This window comes from Schistocerca americana, unplaced genomic scaffold (assembly GCF_021461395.2).
Source record: "Schistocerca americana isolate TAMUIC-IGC-003095 unplaced genomic scaffold, iqSchAmer2.1 HiC_scaffold_119, whole genome shotgun sequence".
In the NCBI taxonomy this organism is placed as follows: domain Eukaryota; kingdom Metazoa; phylum Arthropoda; class Insecta; order Orthoptera; family Acrididae; genus Schistocerca; species Schistocerca americana.
Genome location: NW_025725253.1, coordinates 616413 through 624211, shown reverse-complemented (window position 1 = coordinate 624211; position 7799 = coordinate 616413). Strand labels below are relative to the sequence as shown.

At 50.1% G+C, this 7799-nt stretch overlaps 6 non-coding genes across 6 annotated transcripts; all 6 read left to right on the top strand.

Moving 5' to 3' along the window:
* The first annotated feature begins 983 nt into the window (after nucleotides 1-983).
* LOC124563281 lies at nucleotides 984-1102 on the top strand. The gene has a single exon (XR_006970052.1). It is a non-coding gene; the product is annotated as a 5S ribosomal RNA (ribosomal RNA).
* Nucleotides 1103-2136: 1034 nt separating this feature from the next.
* LOC124563280 lies at nucleotides 2137-2255 on the top strand. The gene has a single exon (XR_006970051.1). It is a non-coding gene; the product is annotated as a 5S ribosomal RNA (ribosomal RNA).
* A 1026-nt stretch (nucleotides 2256-3281) lies between these two features.
* LOC124563279 lies at nucleotides 3282-3400 on the top strand. The gene has a single exon (XR_006970050.1). It is a non-coding gene; the product is annotated as a 5S ribosomal RNA (ribosomal RNA).
* A 1033-nt stretch (nucleotides 3401-4433) lies between these two features.
* LOC124563278 lies at nucleotides 4434-4552 on the top strand. The gene has a single exon (XR_006970049.1). It is a non-coding gene; the product is annotated as a 5S ribosomal RNA (ribosomal RNA).
* Nucleotides 4553-5581: 1029 nt separating this feature from the next.
* On the top strand, nucleotides 5582-5700 carry LOC124563277. Its single transcript, XR_006970048.1, has one exon. It is a non-coding gene; the product is annotated as a 5S ribosomal RNA (ribosomal RNA).
* Nucleotides 5701-6729: 1029 nt separating this feature from the next.
* On the top strand, nucleotides 6730-6848 carry LOC124563276. Its single transcript, XR_006970047.1, has one exon. It is a non-coding gene; the product is annotated as a 5S ribosomal RNA (ribosomal RNA).
* The last annotated feature ends 951 nt before the right edge of the window (nucleotides 6849-7799 follow it).

The window sequence follows — 7799 nt, the reverse complement described above, 5'->3', positions numbered from 1 at the left end:
GTTCTGTTGTGACAAAGATTCTTGCTTAAGCATTTTAATCTACTGTAATGACCATAAGGTGCGAAATTGCAGTAAATATCTCAGTTTGAGGGAGATTGTGCTAACCAAGTTCGCCAGGAAGTCTTTGAAAACGACAAAACAGTACGAATCGGCAGATATGTTCTGAAATACGTCAGCGCCTGTTGTTGTGTAGCGGTGTACAATTCCCACTTCGATATGTAATTATAAATTTATTCTTTAGTCGTCTCGTCTCGTCTCCTCATCTCCTGCAGACGTTTCTTGTGCTTGCGCTGTTATATGGGCCACGACCCGAGCGGCAGCGAGCGGCAGTCGAGCAAAGTCGGGACAAGTCGGGACGGGGACAGGGACAGGAATGGTGCGAATGCACTGCAAATTACGCAAACACCTCGTCTGAGGCGAGGCGAGGCGAGGCGAGGCGAGGCGAAGAAGCTCACATCGCCAGCAGTGGCGCCCTCCAACAACACTCTGCCACACCCCGCACAGGCCATACGCCGGTCGGCCGCGCGCCAGCCCTCCTGCGCTGGACACCAGGGACAAGATGCGTCTTCCGCGAGTGTCGAAGGCTGCACGCGCCAAGCGGATGACAGGAGGTGCAACGAGAAGCTGCGCGTCTCACACACACGGCGGCGCGCCCGCTAATTCGGCAGTCGCTCTGCTGGCACGTCGGATTGCGGAAGGAAGTGCTTACAATTGCAATTCTGTTCGTGTTTTATGTTGTAAAGTTGTTAGCTTGTAACGGTGTAATGTTAATAAATAAATTTATAAATCTCACAACAACAACAAAAATACACGAAGCGCGTCCTTCCGGCTCATAAGTTTTGGAACTCAGGAATGCGTTCGCGCTAACGTGACGAATTGTCAATAAAAAAGAATGCGGCTGCTTTCGACCGAAAAGTATGATTTTGTGTGTGTTGGGATAAGAACCGAATGCGAATTCTGCCATGCGCCTACATTATATGGGCGCCAACGGCCATACCATGTTGAGTACACCGGTTCTCGTCCGATAACCGAAGTTAAGCAACATCGGGCGTGGTTAGTACTTGGATGGGTGACCACCTGGGAACACCACGTGCTGTTGGCTCCCTTTCATTTACTTTTTTTTTTTTTTATACCGCCTTCTTTCCATACCACCGTTCTGTTGTGACAAAGATTCTTGCTTAAGCATTTTAATCTACTGTAATGACCATAAGGTGCGAAATTGCAGTAAATATCTCAGTTTGAGGGAGATTGTGCTAACCAAGTTCGCCAGGAAGTCTTTGAAAACGACAAAACAGTACGAATCGGCAGATATGTTCTGAAATACGTCAGCGCCTGTTGTTGTGTAGCGGTGTACAATTCCCACTTCGATATGTAATTATAAATTTATTCTTTAGTCGTCTCGTCTCGTCTCCTCATCTCCTGCAGACGTTTCTTGTGCTTGCGCTGTTATATGGGCCACGACCCGAGCGGCAGCGAGCGGCAGTCGAGCAAAGTCGGGACAAGTCGGGACGGGGACAGGGACAGGAATGGTGCGAATGCACTGCAAATTACGCAAACACCTCGTCTGAGGCGAGGCGAGGCGAGGCGAGGCGAGGCGAAGAAGCTCACATCGCCAGCAGTGGCGCCCTCCAACAACACTCTGCCACACCCCGCACAGGCCATACGCCGGTCGGCCGCGCGCCAGCCCTCCTGCGCTGGACACCAGGGACAAGATGCGTCTTCCGCGAGTGTCGAAGGCTGCACGCGCCAAGCGGATGACAGGAGGTGCAACGAGAAGCTGCGCGTCTCACACACACGGCGGCGCGCCCGCTAATTCGGCAGTCGCTCTGCTGGCACGTCGGATTGCGGAAGGAAGTGCTTACAATTGCAATTCTGTTCGTGTTTTATGTTGTAAAGTTGTTAGCTTGTAACGGTGTAATGTTAATAAATAAATTTATAAATCTCACAACAACAACAAAAATACACGAAGCGCGTCCTTCCGGCTCATAAGTTTTGGAACTCAGGAATGCGTTCGCGCTAACGTGACGAATTGTCAATAAAAAAGAATGCGGCTGCTTTCGACCGAAAAGTATGATTTTGTGTGTGTTGGGATAAGAACCGAATGCGAATTCTGCCATGCGCCTACATTATATGGGCGCCAACGGCCATACCATGTTGAGTACACCGGTTCTCGTCCGATAACCGAAGTTAAGCAACATCGGGCGTGGTTAGTACTTGGATGGGTGACCACCTGGGAACACCACGTGCTGTTGGCTCCCTTTCATTTACTTTTTTTTTTTTATACCGCCTTCTTTCCATACCACCGTTCTGTTGTGACAAAGATTCTTGCTTAAGCATTTTAATCTACTGTAATGACCATAAGGTGCGAAATTGCAGTAAATATCTCAGTTTGAGGGAGATTGTGCTAACCAAGTTCGCCAGGAAGTCTTTGAAAACGACAAAACAGTACGAATCGGCAGATATGTTCTGAAATACGTCAGCGCCTGTTGTTGTGTAGCGGTGTACAATTCCCACTTCGATATGTAATTATAAATTTATTCTTTAGTCGTCTCGTCTCGTCTCCTCATCTCCTGCAGACGTTTCTTGTGCTTGCGCTGTTATATGGGCCACGACCCGAGCGGCAGCGAGCGGCAGTCGAGCAAAGTCGGGACAAGTCGGGACGGGGACAGGGACAGGAATGGTGCGAATGCACTGCAAATTACGCAAACACCTCGTCTGAGGCGAGGCGAGGCGAGGCGAGGCGAAGAAGCTCACATCGCCAGCAGTGGCGCCCTCCAACAACACTCTGCCACACCCCGCACAGGCCATACGCCGGTCGGCCGCGCGCCAGCCCTCCTGCGCTGGACACCAGGGACAAGATGCGTCTTCCGCGAGTGTCGAAGGCTGCACGCGCCAAGCGGATGACAGGAGGTGCAACGAGAAGCTGCGCGTCTCACACACACGGCGGCGCGCCCGCTAATTCGGCAGTCGCTCTGCTGGCACGTCGGATTGCGGAAGGAAGTGCTTACAATTGCAATTCTGTTCGTGTTTTATGTTGTAAAGTTGTTAGCTTGTAACGGTGTAATGTTAATAAATAAATTTATAAATCTCACAACAACAACAAAAATACACGAAGCGCGTCCTTCCGGCTCATAAGTTTTGGAACTCAGGAATGCGTTCGCGCTAACGTGACGAATTGTCAATAAAAAGAATGCGGCTGCTTTCGACCGAAAAGTATGATTTTGTGTGTGTTGGGATAAGAACCGAATGCGAATTCTGCCATGCGCCTACATTATATGGGCGCCAACGGCCATACCATGTTGAGTACACCGGTTCTCGTCCGATAACCGAAGTTAAGCAACATCGGGCGTGGTTAGTACTTGGATGGGTGACCACCTGGGAACACCACGTGCTGTTGGCTCCCTTTCATTTACTTTTTTTTTTTTTATACCGCCTTCTTTCCATACCACCGTTCTGTTGTGACAAAGATTCTTGCTTAAGCATTTTAATCTACTGTAATGACCATAAGGTGCGAAATTGCAGTAAATATCTCAGTTTGAGGGAGATTGTGCTAACCAAGTTCGCCAGGAAGTCTTTGAAAACGACAAAACAGTACGAATCGGCAGATATGTTCTGAAATACGTCAGCGCCTGTTGTTGTGTAGCGGTGTACAATTCCCACTTCGATATGTAATTATAAATTTATTCTTTAGTCGTCTCGTCTCGTCTCCTCATCTCCTGCAGACGTTTCTTGTGCTTGCGCTGTTATATGGGCCACGACCCGAGCGGCAGCGAGCGGCAGTCGAGCAAAGTCGGGACAAGTCGGGACGGGGACAGGGACAGGAATGGTGCGAATGCACTGCAAATTACGCAAACACCTCGTCTGAGGCGAGGCGAGGCGAGGCGAGGCGAGGCGAAGAAGCTCACATCGCCAGCAGTGGCGCCCTCCAACAACACTCTGCCACACCCCGCACAGGCCATACGCCGGTCGGCCGCGCGCCAGCCCTCCTGCGCTGGACACCAGGGACAAGATGCGTCTTCCGCGAGTGTCGAAGGCTGCACGCGCCAAGCGGATGACAGGAGGTGCAACGAGAAGCTGCGCGTCTCACACACACGGCGGCGCGCCCGCTAATTCGGCAGTCGCTCTGCTGGCACGTCGGATTGCGGAAGGAAGTGCTTACAATTGCAATTCTGTTCGTGTTTTATGTTGTAAAGTTGTTAGCTTGTAACGGTGTAATGTTAATAAATAAATTTATAAATCTCACAACAACAACAAAAATACACGAAGCGCGTCCTTCCGGCTCATAAGTTTTGGAACTCAGGAATGCGTTCGCGCTAACGTGACGAATTGTCAATAAAAAAGAATGCGGCTGCTTTCGACCGAAAAGTATGATTTTGTGTGTGTTGGGATAAGAACCGAATGCGAATTCTGCCATGCGCCTACATTATATGGGCGCCAACGGCCATACCATGTTGAGTACACCGGTTCTCGTCCGATAACCGAAGTTAAGCAACATCGGGCGTGGTTAGTACTTGGATGGGTGACCACCTGGGAACACCACGTGCTGTTGGCTCCCTTTCATTTACTTTTTTTTTTTTTTATACCGCCTTCTTTCCATACCACCGTTCTGTTGTGACAAAGATTCTTGCTTAAGCATTTTAATCTACTGTAATGACCATAAGGTGCGAAATTGCAGTAAATATCTCAGTTTGAGGGAGATTGTGCTAACCAAGTTCGCCAGGAAGTCTTTGAAAACGACAAAACAGTACGAATCGGCAGATATGTTCTGAAATACGTCAGCGCCTGTTGTTGTGTAGCGGTGTACAATTCCCACTTCGATATGTAATTATAAATTTATTCTTTAGTCGTCTCGTCTCGTCTCCTCATCTCCTGCAGACGTTTCTTGTGCTTGCGCTGTTATATGGGCCACGACCCGAGCGGCAGCGAGCGGCAGTCGAGCAAAGTCGGGACAAGTCGGGACGGGGACAGGGACAGGAATGGTGCGAATGCACTGCAAATTACGCAAACACCTCGTCTGAGGCGAGGCGAGGCGAGGCGAGGCGAAGAAGCTCACATCGCCAGCAGTGGCGCCCTCCAACAACACTCTGCCACACCCCGCACAGGCCATACGCCGGTCGGCCGCGCGCCAGCCCTCCTGCGCTGGACACCAGGGACAAGATGCGTCTTCCGCGAGTGTCGAAGGCTGCACGCGCCAAGCGGATGACAGGAGGTGCAACGAGAAGCTGCGCGTCTCACACACACGGCGGCGCGCCCGCTAATTCGGCAGTCGCTCTGCTGGCACGTCGGATTGCGGAAGGAAGTGCTTACAATTGCAATTCTGTTCGTGTTTTATGTTGTAAAGTTGTTAGCTTGTAACGGTGTAATGTTAATAAATAAATTTATAAATCTCACAACAACAACAAAAATACACGAAGCGCGTCCTTCCGGCTCATAAGTTTTGGAACTCAGGAATGCGTTCGCGCTAACGTGACGAATTGTCAATAAAAAAGAATGCGGCTGCTTTCGACCGAAAAGTATGATTTTGTGTGTGTTGGGATAAGAACCGAATGCGAATTCTGCCATGCGCCTACATTATATGGGCGCCAACGGCCATACCATGTTGAGTACACCGGTTCTCGTCCGATAACCGAAGTTAAGCAACATCGGGCGTGGTTAGTACTTGGATGGGTGACCACCTGGGAACACCACGTGCTGTTGGCTCCCTTTCATTTACTTTTTTTTTTTTTTATACCGCCTTCTTTCCATACCACCGTTCTGTTGTGACAAAGATTCTTGCTTAAGCATTTTAATCTACTGTAATGACCATAAGGTGCGAAATTGCAGTAAATATCTCAGTTTGAGGGAGATTGTGCTAACCAAGTTCGCCAGGAAGTCTTTGAAAACGACAAAACAGTACGAATCGGCAGATATGTTCTGAAATACGTCAGCGCCTGTTGTTGTGTAGCGGTGTACAATTCCCACTTCGATATGTAATTATAAATTTATTCTTTAGTCGTCTCGTCTCGTCTCCTCATCTCCTGCAGACGTTTCTTGTGCTTGCGCTGTTATATGGGCCACGACCCGAGCGGCAGCGAGCGGCAGTCGAGCAAAGTCGGGACAAGTCGGGACGGGGACAGGGACAGGAATGGTGCGAATGCACTGCAAATTACGCAAACACCTCGTCTGAGGCGAGGCGAGGCGAGGCGAGGCGAAGAAGCTCACATCGCCAGCAGTGGCGCCCTCCAACAACACTCTGCCACACCCCGCACAGGCCATACGCCGGTCGGCCGCGCGCCAGCCCTCCTGCGCTGGACACCAGGGACAAGATGCGTCTTCCGCGAGTGTCGAAGGCTGCACGCGCCAAGCGGATGACAGGAGGTGCAACGAGAAGCTGCGCGTCTCACACACACGGCGGCGCGCCCGCTAATTCGGCAGTCGCTCTGCTGGCACGTCGGATTGCGGAAGGAAGTGCTTACAATTGCAATTCTGTTCGTGTTTTATGTTGTAAAGTTGTTAGCTTGTAACGGTGTAATGTTAATAAATAAATTTATAAATCTCACAACAACAACAAAAATACACGAAGCGCGTCCTTCCGGCTCATAAGTTTTGGAACTCAGGAATGCGTTCGCGCTAACGTGACGAATTGTCAATAAAAAAGAATGCGGCTGCTTTCGACCGAAAAGTATGATTTTGTGTGTGTTGGGATAAGAACCGAATGCGAATTCTGCCATGCGCCTACATTATATGGGCGCCAACGGCCATACCATGTTGAGTACACCGGTTCTCGTCCGATAACCGAAGTTAAGCAACATCGGGCGTGGTTAGTACTTGGATGGGTGACCACCTGGGAACACCACGTGCTGTTGGCTCCCTTTCATTTACTTTTTTTTTTTTTTATACCGCCTTCTTTCCATACCACCGTTCTGTTGTGACAAAGATTCTTGCTTAAGCATTTTAATCTACTGTAATGACCATAAGGTGCGAAATTGCAGTAAATATCTCAGTTTGAGGGAGATTGTGCTAACCAAGTTCGCCAGGAAGTCTTTGAAAACGACAAAACAGTACGAATCGGCAGATATGTTCTGAAATACGTCAGCGCCTGTTGTTGTGTAGCGGTGTACAATTCCCACTTCGATATGTAATTATAAATTTATTCTTTAGTCGTCTCGTCTCGTCTCCTCATCTCCTGCAGACGTTTCTTGTGCTTGCGCTGTTATATGGGCCACGACCCGAGCGGCAGCGAGCGGCAGTCGAGCAAAGTCGGGACAAGTCGGGACGGGGACAGGGACAGGAATGGTGCGAATGCACTGCAAATTACGCAAACACCTCGTCTGAGGCGAGGCGAGGCGAGGCGAGGCGAAGAAGCTCACATCGCCAGCAGTGGCGCCCTCCAACAACACTCTGCCACACCCCGCACAGGCCATACGCCGGTCGGCCGCGCGCCAGCCCTCCTGCGCTGGACACCAGGGACAAGATGCGTCTTCCGCGAGTGTCGAAGGCTGCACGCGCCAAGCGGATGACAGGAGGTGCAACGAGAAGCTGCGCGTCTCACACACACGGCGGCGCGCCCGCTAATTCGGCAGTCGCTCTGCTGGCACGTCGGATTGCGGAAGGAAGTGCTTACAATTGCAATTCTGTTCGTGTTTTATGTTGTAAAGTTGTTAGCTTGTAACGGTGTAATGTTAATAAATAAATTTATAAATCTCACAACAACAACAAAAATACACGAAGCGCGTCCTTCCGGCTCATAAGTTTTGGAACTCAGGAATGCGTTCGCGCTAACGTGACGAATTGTCAATAAAAAAGAATGCGGCTGCTTT